This window comes from Puntigrus tetrazona, chromosome 18 (genome assembly GCF_018831695.1).
Source record: "Puntigrus tetrazona isolate hp1 chromosome 18, ASM1883169v1, whole genome shotgun sequence".
NCBI classification, from domain to species: Eukaryota; Metazoa; Chordata; class Actinopteri; order Cypriniformes; family Cyprinidae; genus Puntigrus; species Puntigrus tetrazona.
Window position 1 is genome coordinate 1,550,016 of NC_056716.1, and position 24,855 is coordinate 1,574,870.

The 24,855-nt window shown below is 36.5% G+C and overlaps 1 protein-coding gene across 5 annotated transcripts in view; it reads right to left on the bottom strand.

Moving 5' to 3' along the window:
- The window catches only part of tp53i11b (tumor protein p53 inducible protein 11b), a 42,959-nt gene extending 18,970 nt beyond the window's left edge, over positions 1–23,989 (bottom strand). For 2 of the 5 annotated variants that reach the window (XM_043264869.1, XM_043264870.1), the window contains exon 1: positions 22,823–22,974. The gene's annotated coding sequence lies outside the window, so the exon portion shown is untranslated. Of the gene's footprint in view, positions 1–22,674; positions 22,796–22,822; positions 22,975–23,855 lie in introns of those variants that run through there. The other 3 variants (XM_043264872.1, XM_043264874.1, XM_043264873.1) reach the window with 3 other exon arrangements.
- Between the last annotated feature and the right edge of the window lie 866 nt (positions 23,990–24,855).

A 24,855-nucleotide genomic window follows, 5' to 3' on the forward strand; every position in this document is an offset into this window, starting at 1 on the left:
TAAAGTAGTAAGCAATCATCGTTAGCATTAATTAGCCTTCTGGTGTTGCATATAATTGCATGTGTAAGTATGAATCAAATCTTGAAATGCCCTTGCATTTTAGAAATATGTCTAATACAATAAACCAAGTGCCACTTCCTACCTATGAACCAGTGACTGTAATTAATTAATTATATATATATATATATATATATATATATATATATATATATATATATATATATATATATATATATATATATATATATATATATATATATATATATATATATATATATATATATATACACATATACACATACATACACACACACACACACACACACATATATACAAATAACAACCAAAAAACTAACATAATTAAAAATAAACACACAATTTTACAGCTGATATTAATATATATATCACCTGAGCCCACATGTGATTGGATTTCACAAAGGGGAAGGTCTCTGATTTTGTGATTATAAGCTAAAAAATAAATGCATAATCAATTTATGACGTGTAGGAGTGGAAACCTCACCTTGTGAGGAAAAAAAAAAAAAAATTATCATTCCGAAGAAGCCAGGTGACTACATCAATCTCAGCACATGCAGTCCTCTATGATCTGTGACTTATTGGCTTTACCTTCTATAGTAATCCAGAGGAACAGAACTTATAAGTAGATGCTTGATATAAAGACCGTGCAGAGGCTGAATGGTGTTAGTCAGCCACAACATCATCTTAATTAAAGAGTCCTTCATCAAAGCCCAGCCTAAATGCATTTCATTAGCAATAGAATTGAAATCCACGCATTTTAACAAACAGACACAAGCTGATGTACTGTTGCTGGTCCATTAGTCCTAAACACTGGGACAAAACATAGTGCTTTTATTTCCTGAAAGCAGCTGTCGTAGTCGTGCCGCTGATGTGGGTGTTTAGTGTTGCAAATGCATCTCTCTCATTGCTCAGTGAGCTTGTGTTCTCCATTAACATTACGGCTGACATGATTTCTAGTTAAGATTAAAGCCCATGGTCTAGACATTTTCAACCATTATGAATCAGGACGGCAGAGATGACAGCAAAAACTTTTGGCTTGGCGGTCTGTTCCCAAGCCAGTGCTTCCCACAGGATTTTCAGAGACTTGTGGCCGAAGGTGACATCACATTTTAATTTGCATATTAAGTTTGCGTTTGAGTTTCGCCACTTCAGATCTGTTGTACTCTATGAACTTTCACATACTGCAATACAACTGAATGACCAATAAATCTGTTTACGATATACTTTGTTGTCATACATAAAACATAAAAGCATAAATAGTAAGCACGACCCATTAATGCATGTTAGCCAGGACTTACTCTCACTATACTCCTTAAAATCCTAAATTAATCATAACATCGTCTGATAACTTACACTAAAAAGCAACTATATGCGGTGGTTTTGGCTATATTGCGTTATTCAGTGTGTCTGAGTAACTATGAGCATATTAACAGACAAATTATGTTCATATTTTAAAAGTCCGAACAGTCAGTAAGGGGCAAGTGCTTGGAAACGCTGTAATGATTTATTTGTAAAATGATTTATTGACGAGTCTGAAACTTTCTCTAGCTTTCACTGCACAAAAAAGACACAGAGAGAGGAAACACAGTGCCGGGAGACTGAACGCTCGCAGGCCAGTACTGGAGACATCTTCCAACCATAGATACGTTTTTTCAAAAAAGACCCAAGGTTTGTCAGTATGGACCTGTTATCGAAAAAAAGCCACCAAAAGGTTTTGAAAGTTGCTAAATATAGTGCTAAATTCAAACTCGCGTGTTTGAGACGCGGGAGCTGATGGATATTGTGGAGTCAACAGGTCTCGAGCACACAGAATGAGCAGTAAGAAACGTCAAGTTCATGATCGTGAACCGTTTCATTATCTCGGGCGGATAATAAAAAGTGTAAGAGAATAGCAATAAAAAATGTGGTAAACACTGCAAGCCGTTTGGAAATGTACTGTAACTTCTAATCACACTGCTCTTGTCTTGCTTTCCAGTGAAAATGTCTAAAGATTCTTAAATATTCACTTTATCAGAATAAGAATAATAGAACAAGATCAAAATGAAGGAATGACTGAGGAAGATTCCTTTTTTATAAATGCATGCAATACATTCAATGCCATGACTAGGCCTTCATTTTTTGTAAGGGCATAAAACACATAGAATTTTATGCCCTTCCAAAAAAAAAAATGCATAGCAATTAGGAGTGCACAATATTGGATTTTTGCAGATATCCAATATGATGACATTTTTCAACTCATTTTGGCCGATGCCGATACCGGTGTATTTCCTTTTATTTGGAAACAACACCAAGTCTAAAGTGAGGAATAAGTTGTTTTTTTTGTTTTTTTTTCCCCATTTGGTATATAATCAAACTATATATCAATTGCTATTTTCCACCAGAAAGATGCAGTGTTATCCCTAACATTGTATTTTAAGGTTTAACATTTGTAGATGTAAGCAAGAGATTGGTAAAAACTCTGTAAATCTTTGAGAGCTTGTGATTTGTTGACAAAAAAAATTATACATTATGAACAAAATAAAAAGTGTCATGTTTGAATTTTTTTTTCCATGCAAGCTATAGCTTCTACTGTATGAGAAGTCCTTACAGAAGTGGCATTAGGACCCGGGGGAGTCTGCTGCTGCGCGTGCTATTACTGTTTTTCACTCAAACACTGAACGTGTCATTCTGTAATGTGCTTTTACAGATTAAATGCAACGATCCAAAACAGTCAGTTAATCTAATCAGCTTTCAGACAAAACTTTGCTTTAAGAATGAGCCGCGCTGCTGACGTGATCTAATCACTAGCACCCTGAGCACATGTGAGCTCATTTATTCCTCTTATCGGTGAGACATATCGCCACCATTTTTATTATTTTTTTAATAATCTAATATTTAATGATAATACAGTTTTAGAGATTTATAAGCAATTGTTTGGAGTCCGGAACACCACAAGTGTGAAATAAAACCCACAAAAAAAAATTAAAAAGGTTGTGAAAACAAATTATAATAAATACAAATTCTGAGAAATGATACCCGGTGTGAACAAAGTCAGTAAGTTTGAGTTTAATGCGATAACATTAACTAGTATCTTCGGGAACAATAAATCTGCCAATATGACCAGAACACAACTTTATGGTTATCCATTCAGCAATACACCTGATACTCACATTAATCAAATTCCCATGTTTGATTTTAAAGCCATTTATGTTTATATTTACGAATCTGGAAACACATTACAGGTAAGCTCGCCACAGGTAGTCCAATGTAAAATCTGAGAAAAAAAAAACGTGCTGAAAAAACTGCAATACATCACTGTCAGATTACTCCCAATTTTTGTCAGAGTCCATCAGGTTGCTCCTAGAGTAATTGCTGCCATCATTTCACTCGGTTCACTAAGGCAGGGAATGCTGCGATAAAAGGGCAAATAAGCTGCAGGCTAAAGTGAACAGGCCTCTAATTGCCAGCCGGTGACAAGAGGACATAAATAGAGCAAGGAATCTATTCTTGATGCGAACTAGCTGCTGGACAAACACAAGCTGAGACAGGAGTTATTAAACCTGATGCCACACAAAATTTAAGATGCTTTTCAGTTCAACAGGAAAACAGGAGAAAGTGCACTTGGCCTCTTTGAAACTAGACGAGGAACTTCTATTGTCGTGAAACTGGTGCTTCAGATCATCATGCTCCTTAACATCTGCACTGAATAGCTCCTTGTACGGTTACTGTAACGCACCATGAATTTCCCAGAGTAAAGCATGAGATTTCAGCACTCGACTTCTGTTAAAGATGGCCCACCGGATGAAATGTAAATAAACATTTTGGGCAAAAATATACAAGCGGATTAATATAAATAAAGAGGTGCTCGGTTCTGTGCGAAAGTTACAGTGGTGGACATTTATTAACTAGTGGCATGCGATGTTTATATCGGTTTGACACACAAAAGCGTATTTTACCCTGTATTTACATTGCGAACGTTTTGTGGAGTCTTGGCTTGCCATGCCACTCGCTTGGACTGAATAAACTTGCTCTGCCAGTGCAGCTGCAGAAGAGACCTACTTAAAACAGACTCTGCACCTGTTCAATCTCCATCTCCATCTCATCTCCATCTATTGTATGTTCAAGTGCATCGGTCGCTTATAGTGTCGTTTCTTACGGTTAGCTCATTTTTAGCTAAATATTTATATACATGCATTTACATAGTTTATATATTGTGATTATGCCAAAAACTGATTTGGGAGAGATGTCTGGATTATATCAGCCTCCATTTTCAATGCATTTCGTAAAATTTCATCCAACTTCACCCAACACCAGTAAAATAAAAGATCTCTGCACTCATTTTTAAAAGGTCAAACTTGGAGGCAACTATCTGCCAAGAACAACAGATTTAAATGTTAGCAGAGACAGATGCTTAACCACATATGGTCTGACATATGAAATAAACTATATTTATATATATATATATATATTTAGATTTAGTTCTGTTTATGATATTTACTACGCAAACATTTTTTTATTTTAGATAGAATTAACTGAGGTTAATAATTCAACAGCACTAGATGACTGACATACATATACATATATATATATACATATCATATTTATATCACAGTGGTGCAGAATACACATAACACATCCAGTAAATTTAAGTTGCACAACTTACAGTGGAATCTGTACATTTCATAAACAAAAATCATGAAAGATTTTTTCAACAAAAAGACAAATGTATGCAAACACAAAATGAAAACTGATCCAAACCTTTTTTTTAATGACAAACAAATGTCTCGAAGGCAATGTGTAAACGTGATTGGCTATGTGAGGTCATACAAAAAAAAAAAATTTTAACATGCAAAAAAAAAAAAAAAAAGGATGTAAATTTAGGTGTGCAATGACCTTGTGTCTCTCTTACTTTTCCTGAACATTTCATAGTAGAACACCCAAATGTGAGTTACACGCCAAGTACTGCACCTGTGCAATTGCACGAATGATGTAATCGTCACTATCACTGATTTCACAATTACTTACAGCGGCCATAAAAAAAAGACAAAAGTTCACCTGAAGGGTGTTTCCTTCTACCTGGACCTGTATTTCCCACAGCTGCTGTGTCAGGACAGTGGTGATGAGTTTTGAAGCTTTGTGCTTGAGGAGCTTTCCAGCACTTGTCTATTTACACCATTTCATGGTCTGTCACAAGAGCTCACTGTGAGTGACAGACCAAAAAAGTGGAAAGTTCTTGTTGATGCACCCAGCTGAGACGTTGGCTCCCTCGGCGGAGCTCATGAGCAAACACAACCTATATTTACACAGAAACACGACTGAGAAAGCGAGCGGCACTGTGTTGTGCTGGTACACCTGCTCGACAAAACATTTTACAGGCAGGAAGTAAACAATAGATGAGTAATTAAAATGAGGATATCAAAGCCAGCAGGATAATGCAGCTGTATCAGCTTCTTATTTTTAGATTTAAAAAAATATTACGGGCTGTCTTTTACATTGAATGGCCGCTCTGTTTTCTGGGATACTGGTTGGTTTTCATTCTCATAGGCCCTGTTTGCATTTTGGGTAATCAGATCACAAGTGGTCAGTCGAGGCCAACTGACATTTACAGAGGATATTGGCGTGCATCTCAAATACGTCTCTTGTGCCCATCTGTGATTGGATTTTTACTGAGGGGGAAGATCTCGGATTGTGATTACATCACTCAATACATCAGCACATATAACACAAGAAATTAAGAAAATATAACGAATAAAATGACATTGTACAATAAATGAAATACTAAAACCTAAATCATAAAAGCACAATGAATTGTAGGCTTAAAAAAAAACATTTAAAAAGGCATTACAACATTACATTGAGTATAAAAATATATACTACTACTACTGTAATTTGCTAAAGATTAGCTATGTTTGCTAAATTTAAAAAAAAAAAAAAGGAACTTTTAGAGCAATTCAGTAGAAAAACATTCATGAATTTGAATATTTCTCCATTCACCTGCATTGAACCGGCGAACAGGACCGAACATGAATTAGTTGGTTCCCACGCTTAACACTCATAAAACACCACTGAGGTTACCTGAACTTGCATGCTTCATGAAAGGAATGTAGGAAATTGTGACTGTGAATTATTATTATGTAAATGTAGAAGCTGATTAGGATCTCGGCACCATCTGTGTTAGATTTAGCACATGCCCTCGGCTATCGGTTGTGCACTGATTCATTTCTCACTCCCAGAGGAACGCATTGTACCTCAGCTGCCTGCGTGAAGCTATCTTTGTACGATGACAAAAACAAAATCAATGCAGATCATATGCAAAGTCGATCCACATCACGCTGAGCCAAACGCACAGGAGGTGGACGTGCTAACAATCCAGCAGAGTCTCTTGCAGTCAGTCAACAGGTCTTGTATAAGATCATCCAGTGACATTAGACGTCTCCCCTTTGGCTGATAAATAATACAGAAGCTGCCGTTTGGTTTAATCAACAGACCAGCAGTACGTCCCTAGAGACATGATGACATTAGACCTCATGTTACCAGACAGTTGTACATCCATCCGCAATTTTTACCGAGGTGCCAGAAAAATGACAACCTGTCAGCACCGTATTCTCCAAATCTCTGTCGATAACGACATCAGACAGGACACTGCCCCAATCTCTGTGACATCTGAAATATTATCTGATAACTGATGGATCTCAGTCCAACCAAACGATACGCAGAATTTCATAACACAAACGAGCGCATACACCACAGACAATTATAATAAAAAATATCATGAAAAGCGCTCTTTAACAAATAAACATGCAAATAACAAATAGCCCTCTTAACTGGACCTTTATATAATAAACACAGACTCCGCTGTGATTCATAACACTGCAGGCAGGAAACAACCCTCCAGCATTACTCAGAGTCATCGAGACGTCTTTCTTGACCAACAGACTCTGTGTGATGGGCCACAAAGTGACGCCAACTTGAAGATTAACCCAGGAGGCTAATTCACTACGGGTTCACTTAATTATGTACAGCTGAACCTTGAGTTTAGAATTCTTTTACATTTTGAAAATGTTGAATGCATTTACTAGGTATTGTTTACCCATAAATTAAACTTGTAAACTTGTTCCAAACCTGCATGCATTACACAAGATATTTTCAAACTTCCCTGACTCGAGAAACTGACTGCGATATTGTGTAGCTTGTCAGTGATCTACGGCTCTGTGTATTAACTGCCACTCTATTTGAAAACAGGTGATGGAGTTTTACTGATAATCAAAGAACCTGCTTTACTGACGTGATGCACATGAATACATTGTGCGATGTATTGCCCAGCCTTACAGCAGAACATGATTTAGTCATTTGAAACTGTAAATAAAGGTGTATATAACATGTTTATATTATACTGTTAATAACATATTTTAAAAGTACATTCAGTAGTTCCTAGGTCCTCACGGTCTTTCTCTTAGTCCAAATTTTCATCACATGATGTCAATTTGGTAGAAGTCCACTGGAGCTATCCTCAGGGGAGGCTTGGCAGAAGTGCACATTAAAAGACACATAGCAATCCCAAAAGGGGTGTTTACAAGCACCCTTAAATGACGAAAGAAGCAACAACACTACTTTCTCATCACCAATGTAGTCCTAGTGTATGCCATTGTTTTTTGTTTGTTTGTTTTTTTTGCCTTTTCTGCCATGTAAGCATTGATTCTGCTGCATTCAATGTTGCCGTAAAATAATCCAGAATATTACTAACTGCTATTAGTATTAGCCACTTTTCCACTGTCAAGCAGAAAGTTTCTAAAAACTGTCAGGTATGGTTCCGGTTTTATTTTTTAAATGAGTTTGGTACAGTACGGCATGATCACAAACCCAGAACTCTCAGCACGGAAAGACTAAACCGCGTTGGACGGTACTTGTAGAGTGCATGACGTTGCCAATCAGGATCGGTCACGTCTGTTGCCTGGCTGCTAGTTTCTCCATAGCTTGCCAAGCACGCAATTTTGAGCAAAGTAAACACAAATGTGTAATAAAAACAAAGAAATTTCTCATCATCCTCCATAACGCATTAGTTATTTTCACCTCATGACATATGTAAACATCGGTGTTACCACGGCAACTATTGACGCATTTGAATTGCATTTAAAAGAGATCCATTAACAGTCCCGCAGCGGAAAACTAAAGCATAACTTTACCGGCCAGCTCGGATCGAAACACAATGCTCGATAGTGGAAAAGCGGCTAATATTTCACTGAACGCACTCTCCTGATGAGCACGACTATAACCAGCACTGGTAAAAATGATTTCATAAAAAACAAATGTTATGTGTATGATATAGTCGAACTCACTGTACCTGCTGAAGACTTGAGACACGCGACAGTTACGACATTTATCACACGAGCGCAAATACTTGTGTTCATGATCATACTAATCCTCTAACTTCACATTGTTCATACGTTTTAAAGCTTATGTTCTGTCCGGCGCAAAATAAGGTTATTGCATGTATGAAGTAGATTACAAGAAAATCGTTACACTCTTACGAATGACACATTTTTTTACTTTTATTTTTATTTAGTTTAATGTACAAAATTAACAATGCATATAAAAAAATAAGTAATATTCACAAAAAATAAATTCAACATACAGATTTCACAATCAAATTAAAAAATTGTAGATAAATACACATTACACTTTTGATTTTACGGATGTTAATTAGGTATATAAAAACAGCATATTTTGTTTATTGATCACAGGGAGACTAACGGTGTTCGCACAATACACTTCATCAACTGTGTTAAAAATGTAAAAGCATTGAATTGTTTAAAAAGAAAAAATTTAAATCTGCATTAAATTAAAAAATAGTTTCCCCATCTACCATCCACCTTAGACAGCAGGCTTAAAAGTTCATTTCAGGCCCTGAGCTCTTAAGTATAAACAAATCTTTCTTGCAGTTTTAGTTTTTGGCGTAAAACCAAATGTGAAGTTTTCTTGAAGTAATGGTAACCACAGACCTATATATATATACATACACACACACACACACACATCTAAACCAAAACAGTATTCTAGAAACTCCTAAAGGAACCCTAGGTTCAACAATGCACTTTAGGGTTTTAAAAATATTGAAATAATATATATATATATATATATATATATATATATATATATATATATATATATATATATATATATATATATATATATATATATATATATATATATATATATATATATATATATTATACATACAAAACAAGTTTGCTCACTTGAAGTGGGTGCATGAAGAGCCGCCAGCGGAACCCATGTCGTTTGTGCTCTAAGCACGCAGAGACAGATGGCCTTGAAATCAAAACATTTGCAGAGGAGATGATTCGGTTTTGTTTGGAATGGTTCGAGTGTCATAATAATAATACTCTGTCTTAAGCCATTTCACCCTTGGCTAAGCGGAGGATGGCAGGATGAGCGCACACACGGAAACCTTCCTCCCGAGACGTTCAGAAGAGGTTGGCCCCCTGAGTGGCAGCAGCTTGCTGACAGCTCATTAAGCCTCTGTTCGTGCTAATGTGATGAAAGTGTGAAGGAAAAGCCACTCAAACATCTTGTCCATCCCAGCATATGGTTGATCTTCTTTCGACCGTCGTAATTCAGCTGCTCAAGCACACAACAAATGACACCGGATCTCCTCGCAGCGCAGAAACTGCACTAGAAGGATGTTTAAGAGGACTGGCTGCACATCGTGACATTACCGACACGGCCCTCGAGCCATAAAAGCACCTCAAAGCACACTTACTCGTTCCTTGTCATCGAGCAAATCACACATTCATCTAAAGTGACTCCCAGGACACCAACCACAGGAGCAATTGTGGGTCAAGTAACTTGTTTAAGGGCACAACAGTGATCGAGCCAGAACTCTCCAACTCTTCCTGGCACGTACATTGACACAACTCACTGGGACTGTATTTAAGCCGAGCAGCAGGGCATTATGGGAAATGGTAACATATTATAGTGTGTGTGTGATACTGACAAAAAAATGATCTGCGTATGATCTGCGTATTTTCTAGGATTTTATCGATAACAATCAAGTAGCTGACAGCTAAAGTCCCATAAAATGCACCGATCCATCATAAAAAGTCTCTCCTCTGTACTTCTGTGTTCATGACTTCTCACCAGAGCTTAGCCTGCGTCATCCCCTTCAACTATCTCTTTAAATAGACATAAATTGAAATTGTGGCTAGGCCTGTCACGATAACAGCTTTTTGTTGTGCAATATTGCCCCATAAATAATTGCGATAAGCGCTAATATTATAATTTTAAGACCATTTTATGCCACTGAAATGTATAATCATAATATAACAGCATAATAATGCAAGATTTAGACTGCAATTAATAATGCGCTTTAGACTGACAACAAACGTTTAATTCTTAAAATATTTAGATCATGGAAACCAAGTATCAGAATATTAGACACCTTAAAAAACTTGAATAAATAGTAAATACACATTTTCTCTCAAGTAGAAAAGACACAAATGCGCAAAGAACTTATGGAGATTTTTCCATCTACAGATTTGCTTTTTCTCTGAAAAGTAAGGGTGCACACTATTGCTGATTTTTTTTTATGTTGCTGTGTATTTTATAATTTGTATGTAAATATAATGGTAAATACATAGCATTACCAAACGTTATTGAGGTCATGTACATATATTGTGTGCCAAGTCAATATATTGATTAATGCGACAGGCCTGATTGTGGCAACCAAACTTAATTAAATGCAAGGTAGAAATTAACTGAAATTCTAAGAAATGTAGATATTTCTAACTTCAAAGTAAGCTTTTTAAAAATAACTTTGGATGTTGGCTTAATAAAGACAGTTTGAAAGTTCTGAAAAAGAAGTTTAAAAGCCTTTTAAAGCGAAGACCATATTGAAGATAGCCTTTAACGAACACAGCTTAAATCATTGTTTTAGCCCTTCTTCATTCTCTGATTCCTTTTTGCGAGTCAAAATCGTATCATACGCTAAAATTACCATTCGAATATTCTTAATGATATCCCTTTCACAGTAGACTCTCTCTTAAAAGCAATTACTAAATATCAGGAGAAGTATAATAGGTGCTGATCCCAGGCCCTTTCTGACGCTGTGAAAGTGTGAATGATACAATAAAGTGAAGCAGGGCATTCACAGCTGCACTGCAGGAGAGGAAAGCACACCTCGTGTGTCGCCACCTAATGTCTTTCACAGCTTGTGAAATTACAGCAAGACGGCCTAAAATAGAACTAGACTAAGTACAGCTGTTAAGTGTCTGAAACCTTCGATTTCTATATTGAGCCAATCATTGGGCTGTTCTTTGGTACTTCAACCTAAAAAAATAATTGTGTTATTTCCATCAGCGGGAGTCTCCAACAAATGACACTGGGTCTCTTATAGGAGCTCTGAACAGTTTCAGGTACTAAACCTGGCATATTGACAGAGCTGTAGTCCCACAGGGTCTTTAGCAATTCTTCAAAAAGATTTTTTTGGACTATATAGTATACATATTATACATAGTGTGAAGTGAAGAACATTTTAATAATCTATAGAAGATTTTTCTAATATTATAACCCTTTGTTCATGGGTGTTCATGAAAGTTCTTCATGCAAGACCTCTATTTTCTAAGCATGACTGTTTGACTAGGTTTTTTTTGTGCAAGACCTTTTTGGTTAAACAGCACAAGGTTTTAGCTCTTTCATTTCACATAACACCGCATTGTACTGACAACAAAAAAAGCCTGAATTTCCAGTTTCCCCGTGTAGCAGGGACTTAGCAGTTGCAATCAAATGGCCACATTGGGAAACGTCCTTGACATATGACATTGCATTATATTCAAGTGTTGACTGCAACAGACATCTTTATATATTTTGACCTGTCCTCACTGGTAAAGCTTTCTCCTGCTAACTTTTTAGCAGTAATATCATGCCCTACAGCTTGATGAGTCATGCTCTTAAATGTGTGTGGTGGGTGGAGCTCCACAGAGAAGTTCAGAGATGCTTGAAGATAAGCAAGTGATCAAAACTCCTCACCATTCTGCCAGCACCGTCTGTCACCAATAGTTAATAGAGCCAGTTAAAGATTCATTACTGAGGTCTAGGTTAGTCTGAAATAATGTGTAAACAAGTGTGTAATTGTGTATCTCTCCAAACAAATCTGCACAGTTGACACAAACCAAAAATGGGTACTATTAACATCCTTAAAACATAGTCTACTCAAAAATTAAAGCTCTGTCATCATTTAATCACTCTCATGTCTTTCCAAACATGCATTTAATTTGTCTGCCAAACACACAAGATACATTGAAATTAAACAAACCGAAACTGTTCAGTTATCAAAATTCTTTAAAATATCTTCTTTCCAAAGAGGAAAAACAGTTATACATGTCTGAAGCTATATAGTAAATGGTGACAGAATGTAAATTTTTGGGTGGACAATGCTTTTAATGCAAATTTAATGCAAAATCTCCTGCTTCCTGATCTGTAAATGGATAATGGAGATGGTTAACAAATAACCAAAAAGCTATTAAATGCAGGGTAAACTGGCATTTTAGTTTACCCTGACCTTTAGTTTTTCACAATTCAGATAATTCCCAACAATTTCCTCTTCTTTTCGAGTATCACTCTTAAAGTAAAATAGTTTGCAAAAAAGCAATTCATCTTGACTTTGTGGCTTTACGACATTATGACTAAGCAAAGCTGAATATTCTCTGTATTTTAATTTATAGTTATTTTTTTAACTATGCATGTAGTCTATATATTGTATATTTCTTAATTAATAACATATAAAGCACAACAGATTTCACCAATTCAAATGGAAACATGCGTCACTGACATCTCAACCTTTAACATCCAAGCATTTTTAAAAGCCAGAATAAAACAATTTCAAATAGTGATCAAACTTTAGCCAAGCATACTATGATAGTACACAATACAAAACAAAAACAATGCATTATATTGACTACAAATAAAAATAATTATGACATTTGAACAACCCCTGCTTCAGGTAATTTCTCTAAAACTGAAAAGTCTGTAATTTTGTTGCTCAAGAGTTCGCGGGCAAAAAAGGTGTATGTAGTCATTTTACAAATCTAACTACCTCTGGAATACTAATTTCCATGATTCTTGACTTCATAATACATAAAATAGGATGTGAACTGGGACATCATGTCTATGACACAAGTACACTGAACCTATTCTAAAGTTTAAAAACAGTATTTCCCTTGGCAATCATTTCAGCTTTTCCCAGGCACTACACCTATTGCTTTTTTTGTTGTTCTATATAAACAACCAAAAATAACACTTGAGTCTCTCATTCCCCTTTTTTCCCCCTCACTCACACTTTATCTCACACACACACACACACACACACAAACTTGTCACTCTGCAAGAAGGTGAAAACAACCGTTTTCACAGTTGTCTGAAGAATCACCACCAAGGATTTGCTTAGTATATAAACACTTTTTTTTTTCTTTTTAAATGTTTAACTTATTTTTTAAGTTGAAAATCATTTAAATGACTATTACTCCATTCGTTTATGCATAGCATGTTGCTATTTCCCTTACCTAAAATGATCTGATCTCAATTAGCTCAATTTGTGTGAGAGTGTGTATGAGTGTTGTGTGTGTAAACGTAAAGAGTTATTACGTCCAGATCTCACTTCACCTAAATGGCACTGTGTTTTCACGGCAAAAATAGAACAAACACAGCGCAAATGCCTTTAGTACATCACATGATAAATCTAATTTGGGAGCTTTTTCAATCGCCGATTATGCCATTTAGTAAGTGAGCGTTCTTCATCCCATGCTCTTCTGATTGTGGAGTTTCTTTTTGTACCTTTCTATATTTTTAGAGAAAGCAATAAACAGCACATTAAGAAGAATTCGATTGAATCTGGATCTATGAATGAGAATTTCTAGTGGGACAGATTAAATCACTTCCACCCGATACAAATATGGTGTTTTTGCATGAAATTATATTGACAGAAGAGAGCTTTGCTGAAGGCTATTACGGTGCTCCAATTTGTTTAATAGAAAAATCATAAGAAGCTGTTTTCTCGAGGGGACGCTGAACTTCAGCAATACACAACCTAATGCTTTGAGTGCTTTCCGATGACCATTCGTTCTCAACAATAAGGGATTTTTTTTTTGCTACAGGCAGTCAATAGAAGACACGCTGTAAAGGGTTAAGCAGGAAAGCATTATATGTGAGACTTGGCTGTCTTCTAAAACAGCTTTATAAGTTAAAAATGGGATTTTCACTGACGGCTCCCATCAGCACATCCCCGCTGTCGCCAGTGTCCCATTTTATTCGACTTCCTCGCATGTCAGTCTTGCTTCATTTCTTGACAGAGTACATCTTCACTATAATAAAGGTCTAGTTTGAAGGGTTATTCAGCAGGATTTAAACCTGCATTATGTAACCGGATCATGGATTTCAATCATTCTGTCAGCAGGTGGCCAGGTTGTTGGCATACATTTGCATTCATTTACATAAATTTGGCTTCATTCTCTCAAAATTATTTGGGTATGTTTCACTGATAGGAACAAGGTATTAAATAGGACAAGGAATACAAAAATTGATTGAAAGGTCAATTGAGAGGCGAGTCATGCCGCACTGCCTCTGAAATCATGAAAATAATTCAATAACAATTTATTACTTAACGTAAGGGCTTGTAGTTATTTGTCGGAATTACCATTTAAGACATTACTGAAACATTTAAAACACTCCCCCAACATCATTAAATGTGATGAGAAATTGATTCATTTTTACGCTCTGCATCAACAGGAAGTTACACCCATTTTATTTTCTATTGTGATATGAATCCAAGTGCAAAGACTTATGAAACAAGAAAAAATACAGGATATGGCTTGATTCTTTTTTCAACTGGGATATTTATAATTATTATTCATGATTTTATATATAGATATACACACACACACACACACAAAATTGATATATAGATACATATTTTTTCTTAAACCACATATGTTCTCATGCAGGGAAAAAGTCATGAGGACACTGACAACATGACATGAAATGATGACAGAAATTCCATCTTAAGGTGAACTATTTCTTTGGACTTGCACTGCACGTTTTTGTTCGGTTTTATTATGTTCAACCAACTGAGATAACCAGATTAGTCTGAGTAAGCGCGTCATGTTTGTCCTTGAATTAAAATAAACAAATTAAATAAAGTTTATAAAGAAAACAAAGGACAGGAAACTCCCTCCACTCATTCCAGGCCTCTCTGCAAGCAAACTCAAAATAACAGACTGTAAACAGAGTGAATTAAGGCCACTGTATTGCGTCATGCAGAACACGAAGTGTGCAGGAGCAGGAAACTGGATGCATTCCTCACTGCTTTTGAGGGATGAAACAGGAAACTGTGACACACTGAACATCCCCTCCGTATCCCGCAGGTACACTACCATTTATAAGGTCGGTAAGTACGGTAAAACCATTTTGTCAAATATTATTACAATGTGAATAGTCTGCATATTGTCTATTTATAGTAATATATTTATGTAATGTATTATATAGTAATAATTCAATAATATATTTTAAAATGTATTTATTCCTTTGATGGCAAAGCTGAATTTTCAGTATTTTTTATATTTAGCAACGTTGAAAGCAAGTGTGCTGCTTAACATTTTCAAAAGAATTTGGAAATAATCTTTTAAGCACTATAAATGTATTTACTGACACTTTTACATGATATATTATAGAATTTTATCCTTGCTGAAGTTTCTAAAGTGTACAAAAACCATATTGTAGCTAAAGCACACTTCAAATATTGGGAAACACAAGAAGTATTTGGTTGATTAAATTACTTTAAAAGTAATTAAAGGTCAGCACTCTTTCAATGACTCTTTCTTCATTCCAGTAGTTTTGACATATACTGGAGTGGATGTATGCAGCCCGTTTACTAAATGCTGCCACTTTTCGTATGCATACTCGCGCATATCATCATGTTTATGCATTTCAAAGCCAAGTCAAGTCTGAAAGTTGAGTATTTTTAATGTAATTTGAATTTGTATTAATAGTAGTAGCTCATACAACACAGCAAGAACAAAAAAATTGTCTTCATTTCATGTGTGCATAATTTTCTCCAAAGTGTTGCTCATTTGCAAAACCGAACTGTCAAAATAAAAATAGAAAATCAAGTGCGCGATGTTAATGGGGTAAGCTACGCTGCACATCAACAGGTGTGCTAAAATCCCATTTGCTATATCTATCTTCAAGCCCAATTATCCAGAAGCTCATAAATAGAGGGATGAATAGAACGAGAGAGCACTGGAGTGAACAGATGCGAAAGATAAAACATGGACCAGTAGACCGGTTAATTTTGGAGATTTACTGTACTTATCTCTCTCTTCCATCAGCGCACCCTCAAACGCTGCCATGAAAGTTCAGTGATGAATCAAATCATAGACCACCACTGAAACAAAAGTGAAAGAGATTTGTGTTCACGCTGCCAACGAAACATGACACCGGCACACATACAACACAATGTTCTACTATGAACGTACATTCATTGCCGCTACAAAGCCTTAGTTGCGTCAAAACAGTGCTTCCCTTTGAAACTCGACTGTTTGAGTCAGTTTTGCCTACGGCCTGAAAGCCGCTATTAATGACTGACTGTAAACGGCACCATTCATGAGCAAAGCATATACCGAACCCTTACACCGCCGAACTGTGATGAATTCAGCTGAATATTCTGCAGCCATGCTCAAAAAGACCAGAAAAGCTTCCCACCGCGGCCACTACTGCTCACAAAAATGATGACCCATTAGTTTCCTGCATGGAACCTTTGCGCACAGATATTCCCTGAAAGCTTCGAAGATTTCCTCAAATTAAATCTCTGTGATTTACGTTATTCTACAATCCTCCAACCTGAGTTTTGAAAAAGCTTTTTTTTTTTTTTTTTTTTTTTTTTTTTTTAAAACATTTCGACGATATGTTCAAATGTATTCCACAGAATGGAAGCAATTTTCCTTCATTATCAGCACAGATTCCTTGTGGGCTGCGGACTGGCTCTCCTCAAAGTCAATCCAATCTAATATCTATTGGGATTAGCTTGGACCGTGAAAATTGGCCATTACATACTATAATTGTGCCAGACTGATTGCAAGTTTGTTAAAACAGCTATTGATTAACATTATACAATAGTCTGTATAAGTAAAGTGCAAGTAAGGCGAGTTGTTTCTTTAAAGATGTCTTATTTTTCATTTGGCTTAACATTTTAACATTTATATAGAAAAAAAACAGTGAAATTATTTTAAGTTTTTTTAAAGGCATTATAAAATGTATTCCGCTCTCTCTGTTTACATTTAAAGATTCTTTGGTCAATGAAAAAACTCAGATTTATATATAAATATAGGGTAAATACAGGGTCAATACTGGGTCAATATCTATATAAGATTATGATTTCCTGATGATCTTTAAAGTAAATGCCTGAAAGAAAATCTTTAAACTAATTATCAAACAAGAGTTGCAGGTATTTTACAGACATTTAAAACTGCCCATGTAATATTATAGACACTATCAAAGATAAGAGGCACTGCGAGTTTAGAAAATCAGTACAGCTTTTTTAACACGACTGCTCCGCTGTTCAACACAGAAGTCAAATATATTTTATCATCAGTGGAATGTTACTGCTTGACTGCTGTTCTGTCTACTAATCTTCAAGAGTGAAATAACCATGTTTCCACTCCAAGCATGGATTAAAGAACTGCTGTAGCCATTTCAATTTAAGTGGAATTATAACAAATGCATTCCATTAAGGTGCAAAAAAAACAGAACATACTTTTAAAGTACCTCTGAATCTCAGCAAAAAGTTAAGAGCACAATGTACTTCCTAAATGTAAAAGAATCCGCCTAATATGTATCACCGTTTCCTTAAAAAGCTCCAGCTAAATAGATGTTTGGATACTCGTGTACGCAGTACTTAAACAGCATAAAGAGCATTTGACTTGAAAATCACTTCTAGAAATTATATCAGTATGTCCCCAAGCCCTGTAGTGCTTTGCTTATTGGTCTCCGTTTACCTCACACAAGTGAGAAAGGTCTCCTGGGTACTATTAGAAGAAAGTACAATCGTTCTCACCAGTAATGACAATAAACCATAGCTGTGCCAGCAGCTAGCATAATGAGGACAACAACAGTTAAGCCAGCATGACCATCTCTAACAGTGTGGAAGAGCAAACTTTCTAATTTAAGACTGTCATGTGCTGCAATGTGTTGCATAAACACATTCAGTAACCTTACCTGCTTCCATTTCGCGTAGTCTGCACAACAGAATAATAGAGCCAGTCAAAGAGCACTGAAAGTGCACGCAGCTTAGAAATAAAGCACAGTGTTAATTTAACAGTGTGAGACAGGGTTTATGGACTGAAATTACATTTTATAATGATAAATCAAACAAATAATAGAAAAAATTAAATAATAATAATAATATTATATATATATATATATATATATATATATATATATATATATATATATATATATATATATATATTTTTTTTTTTATTAATTCATTCATTCATTTCCTCAGGTAATGTAAGACTTTATTGACATGTACATCATTGAATCTACATTACAAAAAGTAGAATTCAATTGATCTTTATGTAATTATTATTAACTGAAAAGTTAAAATGAATAATTTTAAATATTTCAACGAATACAGGCATCACCACATAATGTGCAGAATGGAATATGTAGATTTAAATAAAATGCTTTATTATAAAATAAGCATTACATTTTACATGCATTTATAAAAGAGGGGTAAGATGGAAACTGATTTGAAAAAAGCTGATATATCCATGTTTGGAATATACTGTGCGTGCCTCAAGCCATATAAGCACTAATCTTCCATTTCAAGAAAAGTTCATTCGATCTAAGTGATAACTTTGCAGTGCTGGATATTCGACTTTCTCTGACAGCACAGATGCTGCTGACTGAGCTTAAGCAATTTTGAAGTCTAATATTCCTCTACACAGATTTTTGCTCGTCTGCATCATGCCAAACAAAAGCAGGTTGTGTAGACGGAGCACAAGTCAAAACGACTCAAATAAAACCACATGAATTCAATCCCAAATGGCACCCTCTGTAACTTCATAAGGCCAAGCGTGAGCTCTAGTGGTTTAGATGCTTTCAGCACCTATTTATCACCAAAATGTGTAACGCATTGTTTTCTTCTTGCTTTATCCATATGGAACCTTGGCTAAAATCAAAGGGATTGTTTTCAGTCTTGCAACAATGCAGTCTCTAAAGAGCCTGGGCTGCCTAGGCGTAGTAATCCAATCTGTGAGAAATCCAGGGGAGGACATCTGTTCATTTTGTGGCACAGCGGTGCCCTGCTGACATAACAGTGTTGGAGGAAATTAAACTAGAAGCTAAACTAGACCCACACTCTGAGGCTCCAATCAGTAAGAACACAGTATTCTCTTCTCAGAACAATCCACTTCTGTGACAGATACCTGACATAAAAATAAACACCCGTGTGTTTTTATAGAGATGGTATAAACGGGCAACACAACATTCAAGATTCTGTTCTGAAAGTGGTTTCAGAAAAAACAAGAGTTTAAATAAGTTACAAGCTTTCATCATATTTGTAGCTTTCAAGTTCACGGTCATGCACAGATTATACAATTGGGCAATATTGATAAGATGATATGGTGAATATTAACATTTGAAATATTTTAAACCATTATATTAATGTTCACTTTTTCATTATTTATGTTGCTTCTAGTAGCAATATGAGCAATTCTGTGGTATTGAGAACTGTGGGATTTTGCTGGTGTCTGAAATGCATACATCATAGCAATCTTATTTTTAGAATACACATATTTGATACATATTTATGTGTTTAACCACAGCCGGATCACCCTGCAGCACAAGAGCGGTTGCCCACCGAAGCTAAGCAGGGCTGAGTCTGGTCAATACCTGGATGGGAGACCTCCTGTGAAAACTAGCTTGGAGTTAGTGAAGCCATCAGAGGGTGCTTCGTTCATTCAATTAATCTCTCACAGAAAGATTTGATCATACCATGACTTGTATCCAATTGTGCAAACTATGACTGAAGGGGCATACATTATCTGACAATAAACAACTCTATCAAGTATCTGATAGCTTTACAAACCTTTAAAACAACTGCTAAGTATAAAATATAGAACAAAAAAAATGCTACAATACTTAGCGACTAGTATTAACATCATCAATAATATATAATTCTTTCGCTGCAGCATCTTCTACCGAACTGTCCGTCAGCATGGAACCCCGGGACACAGCAACTGAAGAAATATGGTGCAATCACGGTTTCACACAACAGTGCCTGATAAATCAACCCAGTGATGGAATAAGACAGGACAGAAAGCAGGTCACCATCTGCTTGTCTTACCCAGAGCGCTGCACTCTTGTGAAATAGCAGCAGAGCGGTTTGCCTCATCGCAGTGACTTTAAAATCATCATCAGCGCTATCAATAGGATTAGAAAAACAAAAAAGATCATACTGTGCACAGCCTCTCTGCCTCGACAAATGAAAGCAGATAAAAGCTGCAAGAAGCCTAATGGATAATGACTCTCTTTGCAGGTCACTTCCCAGCATCGCCACCCAGATATGTCATCTATTACGGAGATATTTCATGCATCTCACTGTAATCAATCTTCTTCGGGTACAAGAAGGTGGCGTATTCTTCCATATTTCCACCCCACAGAAAGGCATAACTATACATTATGTTCTCAAGAGACATTAATGGACCTAGGGGTCCTGTGTACATATGATCTGGATTTTGGTTTAAATTACCGTGCCCTTTCAAGCCCCCTTTATTTCAAAGACCACAAATGGTCAATATCTGCACTTTATATAAAATGCAAAGCCCCTGCTTCCTTACGTTACCATGGTAACAGAGTCGGGAAGAAACGGGACACAGTTTCCTCCTTTGAGTAATGAATTCCCACACATTCACCACCCACACCTGTCTCCAGAACGAAGATCAGGAAAACACACGCAACTACAACCGCTGCTTTATGCTTTTATGCTTTTATGATCAAAAACGGCGGCAGCAAAAAAAAAAAAAAAAAGGGTAGGGACTTCACATGGTTATCCTCGTGAAACTCTGGCGAGGCCTGAGGATCACCGTTCACACCAGCTGCTCGAGGAATCACCTCAGACGGGGTGACCACGACGGCATGACAAACCAAACAAAGAACAAATGGCGGGCACTATACAGTGCGAACATGATAGGCGACGAGGACATAAAACAGCCAGACATCACCAAAACATTCCCATGCACCTGTCCTCGTTTCATTAAGACTGTAAGCAACAGTTCTCTGACCCTAAGCAGCGCGTGTGCGTCAGAGAGGGAGCAGAGATTTCCAAGAAAGCCTTTACAATGCCTTGAACATGATTACAGCCAGACTACCGATAGCAAAAACCAAAACAAAGCTGAAATGCTGGCAGTTTTAAGAAGGAAAAGATTCATTGTCTTTGTCGTCACGTACACGTGTGTCTTTTTTAAAAAAAAAAAAAAAAAAAAAAAAAAAAGCTTCTAGCATTGAAATAAGCATCGAAAAGGCTGTTAATATTATTTTCATTTAAAATTCAGTGCACGCTTCACTTGAAATCTCTGTCTGTGCGAAGACCTAAAAACATTTCCGAGAGTAAACGCTGAAGTGCTTCAGACATACAAACGCCATACTGATGTAACGTTTAAAAAAATGTCTAGACTATTTACAAGATATTGTTGACCTGCAATCAACAGATTAAAGTATATATATCCGAGTATTACCGTATACACATGCTGCAACACTTAGTGCCTTTCGTGTCCTTCAATGTATGCTGTTATAGTCTTTTTTCTTCACATATACCAAAAAACAATAAAGTAACTTTTCCTTAAGAGCTTTTTCTTTTTGGGTTTTATTCCCAAGTTATTCCACAACTACTATGTGCTTTATTAGCAATGCACATTTTTAATCAGGTAAAATGTCTCGGTAATATTATTTAGAAATGTGATCATTTCGATTAAAGTGATTAACACTGATTAAAGTCCCTTGAATTAAGCTTTATAAAGGATTTTAACTTAAACTGTCATCATTACTCGCTATTAAAAGCCGATCCTTTCCGCACCAGCTATATTCCAGCACGGTTTACCCCCTTAGTTGACATGGTCGCTATTTCCTAAAATCTTTAGCGTTCAAGTCAACTTTTCAGCATGAAAGAGATACACATTTCGCGAAAAAAACCGACCGTACAGAAAACTGAAACGCGAGGGAATCTCTCTCACGACCAGCCTCCTCCACAGACGCGCGAAACCTACCGCTTGGTAAGAATGACAATCATTTATTAACTTTAAAAACGTCGTTCAAGCCACTCAGCAAGCGGGATATTGCATAACGCGAATCTTGCCGATCCGACATTACGCTTTAAACGAGGTGCTACGTAAACAAATGTTTATAACTGTCAAACTAGCGTGCGTTTTGGGGAACAGTAAGTTGTCGCGTGCTCCAGCGCGCGAGTATAGGCTGCCCCGAGCTCTGTTTGTGCTCCATGTTACTTTGTAAAACACATGTTGAGCGGTATCAAGCGCGGGCTGTCCAAGAGACAATTAAAATAAACTTCCCAAAGCAGAAAAGCGCGCTCTTTACCTTTCCTGCTGCACCGCGTCCGATTCCCTGTTACAAGTCAAAAGAGAGTATCCAGTTCTTCTGTGTATAACTATGTGAGGTTGATAGGTGCAGCGACCGCGCAAAGATATTAATCTCTAATAAATGCAAAAATGTATATATTTCTCACCGGCGTGGTTGAAAGAAGCTTCTGGGGTTTCCCGCTGCGCTATTTTCGGTACGTCGTCCGATTATTCTCTTGATAAATTTACATTGCCGTGCTCTTTGGGTTTGCAAACAACCAAGACTCCGACGGATCTATAAATTTACCGTAATGTCACGCACACACAATATCAGCGCAGCTCTGTCTACCGTAATAGACACATAGCGACTGCGTACACGTGACAGATTGCTCACAGAAATACGAATGAACGGAGCCTCTGCTGCTGTGAAACAGTGGCTGAACGGAATACCAGCATTTTAATATATATCTTTTTATCTTTATATTCTGAGAAGGGTTTTGTAATGAGTTTAATAACTTTGAGAAGATGCTGCCTTTCAAATAAGGAAGACAGAAGGGGGAACACTGAAGGTTTTAAATATTTTAAAACACATTTGTCAACCGGCAATCACGGTATTTAAAGGGGAATGTGTCCCTCTCGATGTCTTTGGTGGTCGCAGCACTGCTTGCATATATATTTCAGACACCTTTGTAAATATAAGTGTTGATATTACACAAATATTATGGTGCAGAAGTGTCATACGTTTAGGCAACAAACGGCTCGCCTGATGCTATTAGAGAGGCAATCATGCAGTCAAATTGTTTCTTCAAAGACGGCAAAGAGGTGAATTTGCTTAATCTGTAAATATTGATCTGAAGGGAACTGGTTTCAAGTGGTGAGGACGGAGTAGCCTAAGTGCCGAAAGTGGTCTGCTCAGCTAAATAACCTCGTTTCTAAAATACCTCAGTCTGATAGCTTACTGATTCACGATTAAACAAATATGCACAATTGAATTGCTTCAGCTGTGACTCTGTAGTAAGAAAATCTTCCAGGGGAGAGTAAAAGCATGCATTGGCTATATAGTTTGGACATGAAAGCAGCCCACACAGAATTCTGAAGTAATCTCATGAGACACCAACCCACGCACTCTTTAAACAGAAATGTCTTGCCAACATTATGTTTAATATTTAAACGTAATACAGTAGCAAAAAGGGTACTCACACTCAGCTTCCAGTGTCCTCGTTCTCCCGGCGAAGCATGAACTTGAATAACATTACATAAGCATGCCTCTATCGCTGTGAGTTCTGCTGAGCGTTTGTGAGTTTTTTACCCAGGCATTCTTATAAAAATGTACTGGCTAGCAAGAGCATGCCAGAAAAAGATTATGATGTGAAAGTAGATGTAGTTTACTTAACGGTAAAACACATTTCCGCGAATGAGACGTTCCTAGAAACGGTTTGACCCTAGTGTTTAACTTTTGAATCTATTTAAGGGACGAACTGAAATGTCCCACAGCTAAGTATTGAAAGAATGTGATCAAAATGCCAAAATCTGTCCTGTATCTGTCCCGTTTTGTAATGAGTGGTTACCCGGTGTCTCTCGTTTTTGATTTCTGGTTTCCGGTCTGTGTTGACTCATTCATTAGTCAGGGCTATTAAAATGATTATAAGGATTGTAAGGTTTTAATGAGAACAGTAATTTGCACATTCAGTTCAGCGTGCTTCTTCCCATAAGAGCTGGATTACAGGATAGTGTTGAGGGCCATTACATTTAAACGCCTATTGTTTTGTATTGCAAAAAAAAAACTTGCAGGGACAATTATGAAGTAATTTATTAGACACCTAAAGGAAGAACATAGTTCCTTTATCTCCGGATAAATTTCTACAGCATCGAGACTGATCAAGGTGTTCAGTTTTCAGCATTCTATTCCAAACAATAGCTTCTTTTTGCAGAGAAAAGTTTAATTTATCTCTGATTTTGATTGACACATTGTATGTTACATCAATATTAATCAAGACATTCAGTTTCTAGCAAACCAGACCTTATTTTCATGAAGTACAGTTGAGTTTCTATATCATGTTCTTAAAATAGGACTATAAAAGCTATGTGAATAGACGCAGCACTCGTGTGTTTTAATTAAATATGATTCATCAGACCTCTAATAGCAATTTCAAGGTTTTTCACTTCATGCAATTGAACTTTGGATATACAGTAGTTAATC